Here is an 18,945-nt window from a genome sequence, read left to right as displayed (position 1 = left end):
TCTCTCTCTCTCTCTCTCTCTCTCTCTCTCTCTCTCTCTCTATCTATCTATCTATCTATCTCTCTCTCCCCTTGTTTTCCCCTTGATCTCTCTTTCACCTAACTCTCCCCATAGCCTTTTGTGATCTCTCTCTCACATCCACCACCCCCACAACCAATCACTTCTTAATGTCCTCTCCCTGCACCTCTATCTCTCTCTTGATAAATGATAAGTGCAACTTGATAAGCTCATCCTCCTATAATTAGTCGGCTTGCCTCTCCAACACTTTGCTCAGCTACAACAGCTTTTACAGACCAAATTAATCTCAAACGTTCATGCTCTATACTGGTTTAATCTCAGCTGTTTGTGCATAACCGTTTTGTCAGCTTCTTCCTTATATTATGTATTACTATAGCTGTATTGAGATTATGAAAGATGAGATATACATTCTGCTGCTATTCTCCTTTTTTCTTCTAATCTTTGTACATGTTTTGATTCACTATTCTATGCCATGAATCTCTACATGGTATCAGAGCCAGCCAGCTGAATTCTTCAGTCAGCATCAATGGATTCATCGGCATCCTCTCTATCCCCTTCTGCCTCGATTTCGATCAAGATGAGTAATATGGAAATCCCAACATAGCTAAAGTTTTTAATGATGAACGTCAAAATGATCATCAGTACACAACTCACCACAGAGAACCATCCCATTTGGAAATCTCAAATCCTGAAGCTTTTTGCGACGAATGGCTTTGATGGTTATTTGGATGGTTCAACTGCTAAGCCACAGAAGCATCTGCTTGTGTCTAACGGAACCACCAGTCTTAATACCTTATCCTATGCTCCATCCACTTCTCAACATGCTTTTATTCCACCACCTCATCCGATGGTTACTCGATCTCGTACAGGTACACTTAAACCCAAACAGATCTTTGATCTCCATCATTCTATCATTCCTATTCAGCCAACCTATTTCTCTCAAACCGTCAAGTATGCCGAATGGCGCAAGGCAATGTCATCATAATTTGAAGCACTTCAAAATCAAGGAACCTGAACTTTAGTCCCTTCATCTCCACAATTTAATGTCCTTGGTTGTAAATGGATCTATCGGACTAAATTCAACTCAGATGGATCAATTGCTCATTATAAAGCCCGACTGGTAGCTCAAGGCTTTAATCAAGAATACGGACTAGATTACTTTGATACCTTCAGTCCAATGGAAAAATTTCCAACAATTCACATTCTATTTACCGTGTCTGTTACTAGAAATTGGCCTATTCTACATCTTGATGCCTCGAATGCCTTTTTACATGGCACCATTGATGAGACAGTCTACATGCTGCAGCCTCCGGGATTTAAAGATCCTCAACACCCAAATCATGTTTGTTTACTTAAAAAGGCTCTTTATGGTCTAAAACAAGCACCGCAACAATGATTTGCTACATTCACATCATTTCTCACCGATTTTGGCTTTAAGGTCAGCTTGGTTGATCCTTTTCTACTTTGGCTCTCTAAGGATTCTAAGTCGGTCTTAACTCCTATACCAACTAAAATTCCCATGTTAGAAGCTTCTATCAAGCTCTTTCACAAACCCGAATTATATATAGGCATGCAACTAGTTGGTTCTTTGCAATACCTCACCATTACTCGTCCTAATCTCTCGTTTGCTATTAATTTTCTTTGCCAGCATATACTTCAGCCATATTTACTGCATTTTCAACTACTTAAACGAGTTCTCAGATACTTATGTGGCACGCTTCACTTTGGTTTTCCAATACTTCATTCCTCTCTTGAGCTTCATGCTTACTCTAATACGGACTGGGTTGCTGATCAAACAAACCGGCGATCTATCACAGGCTATTGTGCCTTTCTTGGTTGCAATCTTATCTCATGGTGTGTTAAGAAGCAAACGACTATCGCCCGCTCTTCCACCGAAGCTGAATATAGAGCACTTGCTATTGCTGCTACTGATATTGTTTGGCTGCGTTGACATCTTCTTGATTTCCACCATACCAATTTTCGCTCGCACTTCTCTTTTTTCTGACAACGTTTCAACACTTTCTCTAGCAAATAATCCTATTTTTCATGCTCGTACAAAGCACATTGAAGTGGATTTTCATTTTACTAGAGATTGCTTCAAGTAGAATCATATTATTGTTCATCGTATCTCGTCAGTTGATCAACTAGCTGATCTCTTCACAAAACCGTTGTCTGCTACCAGATTTCAACTCTTATGCAGCAAGTTAACAATTCAGAAGAACCTTGCTAACTTGAGGGAGGGGGGGTGATAAATGATAGGTGCAACTTGATAAGCTCATCCTCCTATAATTAGTCGGCTTGCCTCTCTACCACTTTGCATAGCTACAACAGCTTTTACAGACCAAATTAATCTCAAACGTTCATGCTCTGTACTGGTTTAATCTCAGCTATTTGTCCATAATCGTTCTGTCAGCTTCTTCCTTATATTATGTATTAATGTAGCTATATTGAGATTCTGAATGATGAGATATACATTCTGCTGCTATTCTCCTTCTTTCTTCTAATCTTTGTGCAGGTATTGATTCACTGTTCTATGTCGTGAATCTCTACATCTCTCACTTTCTTTGATCACCCCTCTTCCTCTCTCAAATACTCTCACCTCTAACCGCAAACTCCACTCTTTCACGTTCCTCACCACTCCCCTCTCCCTCTCTACATTTTCTCACCTCCATCACCCCAACTCCACCATCAGCCATCTCTCTTTCCTCTCCTATTGCCCCTCTCTCCCACCTCACTGATTCTTTTTTCTTATTTTTTCTAAAAGTTACAAATGTATAATCAATTTATTTTTCATTACAATGTCTATGGTTTTTTCCATCATTATTATGTTAATAATTATTAAGGAAAAGTCCACACTAGGATTTACTCAGTTAAAAATTATCAATAATTACTAATGAAAAATCCACTGCTAATTCCATCAGCAATTAATTGGCAAAATTTTAATATTGAAAATTTTGTCAAAAATTGACTGATAAAAAATAATTGCAATTTATGAGTAAATTATGAAAATTTTTCTTTTGAGGCAGGCTTTTACACAAAATTTTTTAAAAATAAATTTCATTGTTAGTAAATTTACTAATGTATTTTTTTGGGTTATTAATGAAATTTTTTGTTAGTTAGATTTTATTTTGGTAGTGGTTGCTAGTCACAACTCAACCCAATATGACCCACAGACAAAACATTTTATAATGTGTTGTATTGTTATAGATCAAACCCAAGATCAAAGTTTTGGGGTTTTTTCATATTTTTCTAAATTATACAGACTACAAAGCTACTAATTAACTTTCATTGAGCAAAATAAAATTAAATCATCAACATATTTTTTTCGTTTATCATCAGAATATGCATATAATAATTTATATACTATAATGAATGACTATATACCTAAACAAAGAAGTTAAATAATTAGCCATAACTGTGCAAAAAATCAAAAGATAACTTTATAGACTCAACTAGATCAGATCCTGAACCCTCAACTACTCAACAAGATTTTTCCCTTTACCAAACCTGAAAAAGAATGCATAATATATGTGAGCTAGCATAGCTCTTTAGGTCACACCCATTGATCTAATTTTTAATAATTCACTTATTTTGAATTTAACTCAGTTATGCAAAGGCAGTTCATAAGAGATTTTATCACACTGAGCATAAAAGAAAATGTATATAACTTAAAAAAGATTGTGCACTGAAAGTAAATAAACGAACACTTCTTATATCGAAATAAAAAGTATTAAATTTCTCTCAAGCCCTTATGTCTCCTATAAAAAATAGATATCAGAATTAAGACCTTTATAACTCCTTGAGCTAGCATATCAAAAAAGAATCCCTTATGACAAATTATAGTAGCATGTCAGAAAATAGACCCTTATCACTATGACATCCTACAATCAAATTTGAAAGAATTATTCATTTATCATTTTAAGAATATACCAGAGCTTTTATAAATCATTAATAAAAATACTAATTTGTGAAAGCAATTAAAATCATATACATTAAGACATTTTACTATTTATTCACCAATATTATTTAAACTAGTCAAGAGATCACTACAATCACTAATCTATCACAAACTCTTGACTAAAAAAAATAGAGAATAAAATCTAAAGAAGAACCTAAAGATTGTTATTAGTGTCACTGCTCACAATCCGGACCCATTCCCTAACTTGAAAACATTAAAATTAATAAAATGAGCTAAAAAGTCCATCAAAAAATCAAAACTCTATCACAGCTTTCAATATAAGACAAATGAATCAATATGCATGTTTTTGTTCTAGCCAATATCAATTATCACTTAATGTGATTAATAAAAATATCAAAAATTTATAATAAATTAATATGATCAGCGAAATCAAAATTGTTTTATCAAACTATAAAAAATATGGTAAAGTGTACTATCATCTAATGAATATCATGTCAGTATGCTATGCTATGTTGTATCAATATTAACGCCAATATGATTTCAATTATACGATAAATCAATTCAAACGTATTATAATACAAATATATTCATGAATGTAATATTTTTTCCACCCCAATTATTGCCAAGTTCGGTACCAATCTTAATCGGGCCCAATTATCAATTAATTGTCATCGGTTAACCCTAATTATCGCCTTGTTGTGTATCAATCTTAATTATGCCAAACTTTCAATTAATTAGTATTGGTCTGCATCTCCCAATTTTCACCTAGTTAGGTATCAGTCTTAATTAGGCCCAATTATCAACCAATTGATATCAGTCTTCATCTTTCATGTTAACAACCATCCTTTCATCATGCAAATACTATATTTTTTCAATATCATGTCGGAAATGTATGAAATATGGTAATTCATAAAAGACAGGAAAATCTACCAAATTTATTTATTATATATTTACTTAAAAAATCTTAACATCCAATTTAATCAATAAAAATTTAATATATTTCAATCAAAATATTCATATTAACGACATCTATTACATACAAAAAGTTATGTAGTGAAAGTTTCACTGATACAAAATTTTTCTCCTTTCTCAATAACAAAAATACAAATTTGATCAAAAAAATATAAAATTATTGAAATCAAAGATAATATAATTGTTCCTTATAAGGAAATGAGCAAATTTTTTTCTAGGGTCGATGAACAAAAATTGCTCTACGACCTCAAAATCCAAGCTTCTATTTTCTCTCTCTTATTTTATTTTCTCAAACCATTTCTTTGTAGCTGAATGCATGAAGGATAAAAGGGATTTATGTAAATTATTTAATGTTTTATGATATTTTATAATAAATAATAATATAATAATTAATATAAAAATATAATTAACTTAATTTTCAGTATAAAATTCATATAAATCATTTTGGAGCATAAAAAATTATAAAAATTTATTCATAAATAGCTTATTTTATTTAGAAATATTAGTGAAATTAATTTGTAAAATGGACATCTAACGGTCTCAAAATTCTCAATTATACTAACATGTGTCAATTTCTTAAGAATTTGTACTAGTGCCTAAAAATTATGAAAAAATAATATAATTAAAAGATAATAAAATCAATCTTATGGCAAAGACGGCTTTCAAATTTTGCTTATAATGATTCTTTAAAAAACTTATTTGCTTGGGATAAAATATAGGCTATTACAATCACTCAATTATTAGAACATATTATATATTAAAAAATTTAAGCCCTTATGACTCCTTGTAGATTCAACACCAGAACTTCCTTCAACATAAGAACTTTACATAATCACACATATCAAACTAATAAGCTATATATTATTGCATTGCAGTTAAAAAAATGTAAATGAACAAATTTTAAAAATTCACATAATACTTTATCGTTTGGCAACATATTTAACTATTGAGCAGAATATCACAATTTAGAATTTTACTAGATTATAAGGGATTATTGTGAACACTATTTTGAAGCTTTAATTATATTACAGATTTATTCTTGGGATCAAAATTATTTTCTAATTTAATAAAAATGGCAAACTTTTCAAACTACTCAATAAATTTTTTTTAAGAAAAATACCTAAATGTCCAAAATAACTGTCTCAATAACATATAAAAAATTTCACAGTGATAATTTAGCGGGTATGAAGTTATCCCACTTTTTACACTAATATCTTATAAATTTAATTATAAAAATTTCAACTTTTTATATTTATTTTTTAAAACTGAGATAGGGATAACCTAATCTAATTGATCCGATCATTTTCAAAAATGGGCCAACTATAAAAAATGAATCTAATTTGCCTAAAATCTAACTTTCTCTCTCCATAATCTTTCTCATCCTCTCTCTCTAGCTGGCAGCCTAAGGGGAAGGAAATAGCTTTTATAATATAATTTTTTTGGTGGAAAAGCATATTTTAATAAAATTTAGTTTAAGCGCAATGGCACTTAGCCCTATAGAGTCGTAGTGCTCACCACTAGAGAGCATGGTGTTGCAGCGTTGGCACTTATAATTAATTTGGTAAAAAGATAAAGAGCTCAATGCCATAGTGCCACCTACCATTGTATCGCAATAGCCCGAGGGAAAATTTTTAGATTTTTAAATCATGCACACCAACCCTCGATACACACTTCAAAATAGATTTAGACACATCTTATGCTCATAGACCACTCACAGACACATCTAAAAGATATGAATGCAAACATTTCAGTGGGTTGCCCTAACTTGTCTAGGTCTAAACAAATGCACAAAATCAATAAATGTTAAAATACTCATCCTTAAAAAAAATATCATCCTCAGTATTCCAAATGTCAGATCAATATAACAGATTATGATATAATTGTCTTATCTCAAATTCCTTCTTCAAAGTGGCTTATCTTTATATTTTGGGCTTTTACTGTACCTTAAATATCAAGATCTATTTATTTCTTTGCCTTCTAACATCTTATGTCAAAATCATTTCTGATTTCTCTCTATATCTCAAATTTGGACACTCAACCTCATATGCAGATACTAGATTCTCAAAAATCATATACCCATTTCCTTGGAGATGAGGCATGAAATACATTATGAATAATAGACATATTCTTTGGTAATTATAATATGTAAGCAAATTTTCTTATCATTTCAATTATTTCAAATGGTCCAACATATCTGAGTCTCAACTTTCTTTCCTTTTCAAACCTGCTTGTACCTTTAATCAGTCTGATCTTTACATAAATGAAGTCTCACACTTAAAATTCTAAAGCTCGGTGCTTTGCATCGTATTACTATTTATGTCTATCTTGCAACTTTTAATCTATCTCTAATCAGATTGAACTTCTCAGTAGCATCATACACTAAGGTTAGGTCATTCAAGCTCCTCTCTTCCACCTCTATTTAATATAATGGGGTTCTACATTTTTTACTGTATAGATCTTTGAAAGGGTCCATACTTATACTTGATTGAAAATTATTGTTATAAAAAAATTTGATCAGAGAAATATGATACTCCCAGCTTCTACCAAAATCTTGAGCAAATAATTTAAGAAGATTTTTTAGTACCTGAATAATCCTCTTAAATTGCCCATCAATCTATAGATGTCAACCTATACTGAAATACAAATTAGTATCCAAACCTTATTGAATACATCTCCATGACATGGAGGTAAATCTATCATCTCTATCAGAAATTTTGACTTTCAGTATTCTAAATAGTTAAACTATTTCTAGCATATAAACCTATGCTAGTCTTTTTATAGAGTTAATGTCTCATATATAAATAAATTGTGAAGACTTGGTCAGATGATCTACCATAACACAGATATCATGTTCCTATCTTTATATGGGAAATCCCATAGCAAAATCTATTGTCGCTTCTTTTCATTTTTATTCTAAAATAGGTAGTGGATTTAGAATACCTCCCATTCATTTATGTTCTACTTCACTAACTAACATGCTTTACACCTTGAAATAAAATCTGCCACATCCTTATTCAATCCATGCTACTATAACATATCTTTTAAATCACTATATATTTTGCTACTCCTTGGATGAATATTATATCTTGAATAATTTGCTTCATGTGGAATCTCTTATCTCAAATCTTTAGAACTAGGAACCCATAATTTATCCTTATAGAAAATGACTCCAGAATCTGATCAATCATAGTTCAAATTTCTTAACAAACCTAATTTGGATCATCCAACGTTAAAACTTTTGACAAAAATATGTCAAAAATTTCATCAGGATACTTAACCATGGGCAAATTTTTGCCAGTAATTATATTAGAAATCCTAGATTTTTTTTTGCCAGTGTAGCCATCTTTTTCTGTAGTGATAGCTAGTGGTGGGAGGTTTCCTAAGGAGAGGACACACTTTTTCTTTGTGATGGCTTATACTAGTATGGTGGTGAGCTTGGAGAGATGGGGGTGTTTCCATATATGGTTAAGTCTTACGAATGTTTTTGAAGGTGTTGAGAGGTGATGTAGAAGAGGGCTTATTTATAAAGATTGAAGAGGTTCTGGGTCTATTATGCTTTATAATATATTATTCAAAAAAGTAAAAAATATGTTTTAAGCCTAAGGACTATATAATATAGGTGTTTAAAAGTATCAGGGTGTACGTGTTAAGATGGCTTGAAGGCTTCAAGGAGGAGGGGAAACATTAGAGTGATGATTTTATGATTATTGCTATATAAGTGGGGAGGGATGAAGGATTTTGGATAACTTTAAGAGCTTTGAGGAAATTTCAAGGGTTATAGGAGAGTTCAGGGTGACAAATAATGGGGGAGAGGAGGGGGGGGGGGAGGCATTAAACCAAAAAAGAGGGATAATAAATTATAAAATATATAAAATGATAACAAATTAGCCTTTCTAAACAATTAAACTATTCAATCAAAAAACAAGTTTCTGCAAAGAAGATTTTCAATAAACAAACCTTTATCATGCATTCAATGATTACAATTTAAATTATATAATGTTCTTAAATAAAACTAAAAATAAAAAATACATCAATAATTGATTGATATTTTTACCAAGCTTTATTAAGAAAGAAAGTGATTTCAATTGTATTAAAAACCTTCATGTTCACAATTAAATTGGCCAACTAAGATGATTTGGAGGGAGTTTTGACTTATTTTTTCACCTTTTTTCTTGATTTAAAAGTGTATGGGGGTGAACATGCCTTGTAAAGAATGTGAAGTTGCCTTATAAAATGTCTATATGCATGATTTCCAAAAGAGAGGGAATGATCAAACTTGATCTTACTTCCATGCTTTGATATTTAGAGTGTTGATAATGAAGATTATTTAGATTATTGATGTAATGCTTTGGCTAATTCCCTTATTCCATGCTTCAACTGCAACAACTCTATCTCACCTCAAAGAACTCTACTTTGTATGTTTAAAATTGATGTTGTCAACTATAATATTATGTGAAATATGTTATATGCCTATATGAGCCATCAAGTGTCTTTAAGAGGTGCCGGAAATTGAAATGTCGCATATGTTTCTACTGATCATGCAATATGATGCCATCTAAAGGCCTGGCAATGTTAACAATAACAATGTATACCTCACAATAGTTTGCACTGATGCTATAAAAAATCTCCTCCATTCATTATATTTAGAGTCACCATCAAATGTTCTCCATAAACATCTTAAATTGAATTGATCATGGTCCATTCTACTTGAATCCTTTATTTTATGCCCACCAAATGTTTGAAGATGGACTACCTTTGTACTTCTCTAAATGCTTAATGGTTCGGGTCAAGACTTTCAAATACTGAGATTCTCATTTGAGAAATTAGTCTCAATATAATTCCTTTGATAGGAATGTTGATGCATGTGATGTGTAGGTGCTTCAACAGATTAAGGCCTCCTAACATAACCTTGAACAAGCATGTCTTGTACATGTACAACGGTGTCCCTGAAATTAATAATTGAGATCTCTAGGCCAGCAAATTGGATAGTGTTGTTGTTCAAAATAATAAAAATAACAAGCACAAATAAATCAAACATAATAATTTATGTGGTTCGGTAATTACCTACGTCCACAGAGAGAGGATGATTTCACTATATTGGAGAAAACATGGTTACAATTGGCTCTCTCTTCCTCTAATTACAACAACCCTTACACCTCTTTAAATAGATTTGAAGCAAACAATAACATGGAAATTTCTTAATTAATGTATTAATTAAATTTCTAATCAATGTAATAATCAAATCTCCTAATTAATACAATAATTAGCCAATCAAAACTTTTATAATTGATGTTAATTTTGATATGGAATGATTTCCATAATAATCTCCACCTCATCTTTCACTTTAGAAAGTGGAAGATGATAAAACTCTAACTTTAGAATGATTGCACCATGATGGTTTCCTACATACCCTCCCTCATAAAGGATCAAGCTAGGCATAGTTCTTCAAACTTAGTGGATAATCAGTCATGCCTAAATATTCACCAAACTCCCACAGTATATGAACTTATAAATTGATAGCACCTTTGTGAGCATATATGATGTATTCTCCTTTATATTTATCTTCCTCAATTGTACATTACCTTCATAAATCAAGTCTCAAACAAAATGGTGACTTTCATCAATAAGCTTGGTACGAGCATTATGAAATGGATTTGTGGCCCAGAATATTACACTTTGACTGTCATAGAATACCATCAGAGACTTACGATCAACTCTCAAATCGTCCAATAGGCCCTGTATCCATATTATTTCTTTCATCGCCTCCATGACTACCATGCATTCAACCTCAGTAGTACATAAAATAATATCCTGAAGAACTAATCTCCAACCAACTAGTCATAAACATATACCTATCAATATCACCAATGTAATTTTGTGTCAGTACAACCTACACAAAAATCAACAATAGATGTCTGCCTCTCCAACACCGAGCCTATATTGACTGTACCCTTCAAATATCTTAGAATACTCTTCACAGCCTATGAATGACTCATTCCTAGATCATGCATAAACCTTACAACAACACTAATTGCTTGTGTAATGTTTGATCTAGTATAAACCATAATATATATCAGACTGCCAACTACCATAGCACAAGAAACAGATTACATATCTTTCCAATCTAATCATCTTTAGGATATTGATATGAACACAACTGGAAATAAGATGCAATTGGTAGACTTACATCCTTACATGAGTAATCAACCCCAAGTTTTTTTAGCACCTTCTGAATATAGGCTCTTTGTGAGAGCCAAACTTTTCCAACTACCTTATGATTACGGTGGGCTTGATGTGACTTGCTGAGTTGAAATATGCTTATTTTTTATATAAAATTAATGAAAGCCTACTAAAATACGTAAATGTACATGTTGAATTAAATAATAATGTGATAGAATATAGTGTGTCAATTTCATGAGGATTTGTTTTGTTTAATTGTAATTAAACTACTACTATTTAATCTAAATCATAATTTATCCTACTAAAAGAAAAAAATGTTATTTTTAATTTTTTTTCACTAAAAAAACTTTTAAGAAAATTGACACTTATGAAAATAAAGTATTTTGAATTAATATATGTAAATAACATAGTTTTTTTCTAATGAGACTCTTAATTTTTAGATGTGGATCAGAGTATATCCATCCCTAGATCTCTGTTGAACTTGTAAGGGTGAAAAGAAAGGTTTATAGCCTCCCTACATTTTTTCTATCTCCATAGAACCTGAAACATTAAACATCCTACATCTAGGCATGCTAATATTTCATTTCAATACCCTGAATTGTTCCAACATTCCACATTGAGGCTATAAATCACACTAGATATTAACTACACAAATGATCATTACATGAATTAAATGAAGAATGGGAAAGTTAAAAATATTAATGTATAATTCAAAGCACAAGAGTCTACATCAGTACTTTCTATTATATCATCAGCTCAAAATTAGAAAATTAGCCAGACATGAAAGATTCAATAAGAAAACTCATTTTCATTTCATTTATTAAAAGAAGGGATATAAGAGAAGTAATAAGAAAATTATCACCCAAAAGGATCAAATGAGCTTCTCCATACTCCTTCATTCATAAAGTTATTTACACAAACAGGCTAAGATCTCCACAATGAAAGTATCATGTACTTCCCTAGCATCCCTTAGACTTTTCTCTAAAGGGCACTAAGGAAGCACACTTAAAATGAAAAAATGTTGATTAAGTGATAGAACTTTCTAAATAATAGAATGAAAAAACTATTTATAGTAAGTATAGGGATAGGTTCGAGCATCGCGGTGCTTGACAAGGTGACACCATAATTATATTAGATGAACTAGCAACTCGATGCTATAATATTAGCTCCACTATGATACTATCTGTCCTGAAAAGATTAATGATTGAAATGGCACATTGTTTGGCTAAGTTGTTGTGGATCCTTGCATTGGAAACTTTTCTGGGACGGTGCTCTATAATTTTATCACTATGGCACTTGAATGTGAATTTTAACACTAAGGCGTTGCATAGCTCGATGCTCTGGTGCCCATTTTCCTAAGGCTCTAATGCTGTGATGTTGAATTTGGGCTTGGCGGCACTATATTGTGCCGTAGAATTGAACTTGGTGTTGCTACGATGATGAAAAATAGAGAAACCAATGTTGTAATGTCTAAATTCGGCACCTTAACATTGAAGACCACACCATTGTGGTGCTTTGTCTAGTTGAGCGACGACGTTGTTCAACACTTATAGTTTTTTCCTTTTTCTATACATTTACTGCACAAACATAACTTAAATAATATATTTTTATTAAATTTAAGCATAATAAATAATACACAATTTACACTTAACATCTTATCCCTAAGAATCTCCATGCCAAAAATTTTGCGAACTTCACCCAACTCCTTCATTTAAAAATATTTTGACAGTTGCTTCTTAGTCTTATTTATCTCAGATTGATTGACATATGCAATCATGTAATCAACATGCAAAATAAAGTAGATAAACTCACCATTGGCCAACTTCTTAAAATGTGCACAATGATCGTAGTGGCTCCTTGTGTACTCCTCTACCATTATGAACTGATTAAACATCTTATACCACTTCCACAGTGACAACTTTAACCCATATAAAACTTGTCTAATATGCAAATCAAGTCTTTTGAGGCTATATATTCATGTGTTTGTAACATGTAGATCTCTTCCTATAATTCCCCATGTAAAAAAAATGCAATTTTCACATCAAGCTGCTCCAAATTACGCCATAATGTGCTAAAAGTGTTAAGAGAACACATATCGAGGGATGCATAACCACTGTAAAGAACACCTCATCATAATCAATCACTTCCCATTGCATAGAGCTTTTATCCACCAACCTAGTCTTATACCGCACATTAGTTCCGTGCGATCCTCCCCTTTTAGCACACACACCCATTTCTATATAATGGCTTTCCTCATTGAAGGAAATTTTGCAAACCTCTAAGTAACATTCTTATGAGGAAACTCCATCTCTTTATCCATAGCCATTTTCTAAAGAACATCATATAGACTATCCATTGCTTTCTTATAGTGACTAGGAATTTTAGCCTCCTTGGTTGAAAGTGCAAATGCAATGTGATCCCTCAATCAAGCAGATTTTAGGATATTTTGATGCCTGGTTTGACTCCTAGTAATCGATTCTTAAGTAGGAGTTTCATCCACAATATCATCATCTACCTCTCTCACCTCCTAATCTACAATTAAATCAAGTACCTAGGTAGAAGTGATTGTACTTTATGAAATAAATAAAATTACATCAAACTCTAACTTCTGTAATGCATCTGTGATCCCAATAAAACTCTCAACCTACTTTGAGTCCCAAGGCTTTAATATATATGCCTCATTGAATATAACATCCTTGCTATTGATAATCTTCTTCTCTACCTGATCATATAGTTTGAAGCCCTTGACACCATTCCTATAGCTAATAAAAACAACCCTCTTCACTCTTTATTCTAAGTTATCATTTTGAATATAATAGCAAGATGGAAACCTAAATACTCTTAAGTGCTCATAATCTCTAACATGGTACCTCAACCACATCTCTTTCGGGGTTTTTCCCATTAGCTGCAGAAGGAAGATAATTCACCAAGTGACATATATAGTCTATAGCCTCAGCCCAGTATACTCTATCCAACCCAACATTAGATAATCTGAAATAAAGTTTTTCTATCAAAGTCTGGTTTATTTTCTCAACCACCCATTTCTACCACAATGTCTCTCTAAAAGTAAAGTCGTGCTCTATCACAGATCTCTAAAGCTATTGCAAGAATGCATCTGATGTATATTCACCCTTGTTATTTGATTTGATACACTGTATCCTTTTGCTAGTCGAAGTCTCAATCAACTTTTTCCAAGTTTCAAAAATCTTAGTACCTTGCTCTTTCACCCAATGTTATACACCCAAATATATCTAGAGCATTAAAAGAATCATCATCAGTAGTAGTCTTTTCGATCATTATTCTGCCTTGAAGATAGTAAAGGTTATGATGACAAACTCTCTTCAGAAAAACCAATGCTCCATAATATATCTTTATAACTTTTATCTCAATGACTACCTTGTAGCCCTTTATCTCTAAAGCACCAAAAACAACAATTTCTTCCTAATATCTAAAATATATCTCACATCAATCAGCTCTCTCATAGTAATATCATGCATTCTGATGAAGATGCTCCATACACCAAGTATACGACAAGCTTAATCATTTCCTATAGTCCCTAATCTGCTATAAAGCTCCCTATAGGTGTAAAACCACTATCTAGTGGGACAAATATCATAGGTAGCACCAGTGTTCATATTTCAACATAAATCATCTATACACAAATAATGAGAAACTATAGACAGTGACACATCCGAGTCTTTATCACACTTTTTTGCACTACGGTTTGCCTTTACTCAAAGGAACTCCCTTTAGCTTCTCCTTCAACTTTAGGCAATCTTTCTTTCAATGATTAGTCTCTAAAAAGGAAGTAAATTATTTTTTCCCAAGATCGTGACCTTTTCACTCTTCTGCTTCTAAGATCTTCCTTATTATAGTGTGAGAACCTTAGCAGAATCTATCTTTGCATACTCTTTATCCCTACAATGGAACTCTTAATTCAACAATGTCGTAGTCACCTCACCATAATTCAAGACTACCTTCCCATGAATTAGTGTCATCATGAAATTTTCATACTCATATGGGAGCAAATTCAACATAAGCAGCGCCTTATCTTTATATCCATCATCCTCATCTAGATTCAACAGATCTGCCACATTCTCCCAAATTATTACTTTATCATAAACTCCTAACTACAAAATATTAAAGAAAATTATAAATAAAATTAAAAGAAAATTATAAATAAAATTAAAAGAAAATTTAAGGATCTCTATGAATCTCCCTCCGCTTGGTTCCGACCCCTTCCCTGATTTGAAATTATTTAAATTCACATAATAAGCTAAAAGCCCAGTAGTAATTCAAACTCACTAAAACTTTCAATACAAGGCTAGAAGCTTCAATATACATACCCAGTTTAGTCAATAAAATCAATCTAATCAATGATTAATTATTATTTGTAAAGCTCAATATGATCAATAATAAAAGTATAAAAATTATTATGATGAATCTAGGAACCAATAACAGGCATGAGAATTATTAGTAAATCAGTAAAAACTGATACTATAATCCTACAAGCATTAATAAAAAAGAATCATAAACACATATTTCTTAATATTATCAGTATTATCCTCTTACATTCATCCTATCAATTATATATAATAAGTACTTGTATTCATTCATATGTTATCTATGTACATATTTACTACTATATCTATCAATGCAGCAATATATAGTTTAGTAAGGCAAGACATCCAATTTTAATGTGATATTTTCATCCTTTCATCTATTCATTCTTAAATCATTATCATTCATCTTTTAACATTATTATTATAGGTGTATTTCAATAATTATTAAGATTTATCACTCTTTGCCCATCGGTGCAATTTAGTCATAATATGTTATAAGCTAGAAGTGGGATAAAATCATAAATCATCTATAAAGAAAAGCCCGTCGGCCCACCCTTATACACAATGTATTATTTTTAAACAGCCAACCCATTTTATAATATTATCAAATAGCTTTTATTGCTTATGCAATTTCCACAATCAAAATGTAATATGAAATAGTCAATTTTGTTCAATATAAGAAAATCTATATAACATCTATAACTTTAATTCTACTAGGTGAAATTCAGCTATGTTACTATCAAAATGTCTGTACTATTCATATTTATTATATAAAAAAATTTATACTGTAAAAACTCGATAAATTGGGAGGAAATAAAGTTTTTATTCATTTTGGTAAGAAGAAATCCGTCAAACTCAAAATCATTTAAAACTAAAAAGAGATTTTGGTTCTTACAACGAATAGAAAAAATCTTTGAACAACATTGATGAACCAAAAAGCTCTGAACAACCTTTTTTCTTTCTTCTTTGGAAAGGCACGGTGCTGAAAGTCAGATTTTTCATTTGAAAAAAATCATTTCAAAAATTTAAGTTATTACACTCTCAATTATGCTTTTTCAGTCCCTTGCACACGCATAAATTTTGTTCTAATCATATCAAACCCGCACTTACACTTCGGCCTTTGCTTGCACCCATCTAGCTTATCTCTGTGTGAACTCCTACACTCGAGACCCTCTATAAAAAAATTGCCTTTGTATTTACTCCTGGCCAAGATTTGTCTGCATTCTGTCTCGTGCAAAAAACCCAGATGTCGTTCCACGCTGGTGACCGTGCATTTTGTTTTTGGGAAAAATAGGGGCAATCATGCCTAATTTCATCCGAAAAAATGGAATTTACAAAAGATTTCAAATGATAAGTACGAAAAACAAAAGAAAAAAACATATAATACCAAACTAGAATCTTAAGAAAGAGATAAAAGTCCTAAAACAAAGAAAACAAAGAGAAATCATTCTCAAAAGAAGGAAAAAAAAAACATAGAAAAAATAACTCCTAAACAAAAAGGAGATCACACTAGAAGGCCAAAACAGACCCCCAACCAGAAAAGCACTAATCTCTGAGGAGATCAGAAAAACAAATCTCCTCAAAACAAAGCATCAAGGATAATAACTAAGCTTCAACAGCAACAAGTCTCTAAAAACTTCCCAAGCCACAACAAAAAGATACAGCCTAGTCTAGAAATGTCTCTAGTGAAACGTCAAATAACAACATAAATAAAGATCCAACAACAACAAGTCCCAGAACTGCAAACAAGCTTTTCCAGCACAAGACACCATCCAGTCCGGCCGAGCTAAAAAACCTATCAAACAAAGAAATAGGATAGTTTAGCAGAAGATATCTAAAATAGATAGCCACCAAATAACTATTGGAAAAATCTAGAGCCGCTCAAAAGAAGGATTAGAGAGTCCAAAAACTAGAAAGAAGCTAAGATTATCCAGTCCAAAAAGCCTCCTTCAAAAGGAACGTACCAACCATTGAAACCAAGAGAAAATATATTAGAAAAAACAACACCACCCAAGGAAAAGACCAAACCAAACAAGCTGGCCATCCACAATTTTTAGAGAAAAACCTGGTTGCCAATTCTAAAAGCTAAAACATCCATAATATAATGGAAAGATTTCCAATGAGAAGCCTTAGCAATAAGATTATAATAAATGAGTATACTCAAAATAATATAGTCAGAAAAATTATTATCAAACTTCCTATTATTTCTTTCTTTCCAAATAAAATAAATAGAATAATTAACAGACAAAAATAAGAAATTTTTAACCTGAGAATTAAAGTTAAGAGATGAAATGAAGTCCAGTAATTGAACTGAATTCTGTCTGAACAAAAAAATTAATATTAGGCTAGAAAAAATAATAATCACATTCAAAAATAGATGATTGTGATTCTCATTAGCTTTTAAACAAAGGATACAAGAAGTAGAGACATTAATATTCCTCTAAACCAGGACATCTGAAGTTTTAAGCCCTTTTAAAAGAGTCATCCAAGCATAACAAGAATATCTCAAGGCATACTTCTTATGCTAAATCAACTTAAACCACTCAACTTTAATATTCTTCAAAAAAGCTTTATAAATCATATTAAAGGAAAGAAATAAAACTCCATTCCAAGTAATGTTTGAAATTTGAAGATCCATGATGGAAACATGAGAAAAAATAGAACTAAGGGCCAGACTTAAAGAAGAAATCAAATTCCAGCTTTTATCAGTAATCCAATTCCCTATATTCAGATTAAGAGAATCGTAACTCATAATAACCCTATTTGAAGAAACAATTTCATGTACCAATTTTCCCAAACACCATGGATCCCAAAATAAAGAAAGAGAGCTATTAGGAAAAATGTTAAAATGAATCTTTCCTTTAATATTTCTGGAAACAAAAGAGATATTCTTTCAGACATGGAAATTGGCTTATGCTAAGGTTTCCAAAAGGAGAAATACTTAAATTTAACCCAAATAGTCAAAGGACCAATGTCATTAATAATTCTTTAGATAGGAGAACAATTATGAGCAAAATTGAGAGCATCAGAATAAAAAATGCCCATACCTCCAACCTTTTTAAGCTTACAAGCTTTATTCCAAGTAATAATATGGATTTTCCTACTAGTAGGATCACCATGAAAAAGGAAATTAGAGCAAACTTTTCTAATAAATTTAAAACAATATTTAGGCAATGCAATACCCTTGATCCAATACAAAATAACATTGGAAAATAGTGAAATTCAGAAATTGAACTCTCCCAGCAAAAGAGAGTAATTTAGCTTTCCAACTGGCGAACAAAATAGTTATCTTACTAAATAAAGGTTGAAAATAACCAACTTTCAAGTTCTTACTAGAGAGGGGCAAACCTAGATATTTAAAAATATTATAAGCAGTTCTAATGCCAAGAATGTAGCTAATAGTATCTTCTAAAGGACAATCTTTAGAAATAATAAGAGAGCTTTTACCAGGATTAATAGTAAGCCAGAGGCAGTCGCAAAATAGTCCAAAATATTATTAAGTTTCCTAGCATT

This window comes from Dendrobium catenatum, unplaced genomic scaffold (genome assembly GCF_001605985.2).
Source record: "Dendrobium catenatum unplaced genomic scaffold, ASM160598v2 fragScaff_scaffold_1413, whole genome shotgun sequence".
Lineage (NCBI taxonomy): Eukaryota > Viridiplantae > Streptophyta > Magnoliopsida > Asparagales > Orchidaceae > Dendrobium > Dendrobium catenatum.
This window is presented reverse-complemented; position numbering follows the sequence as displayed.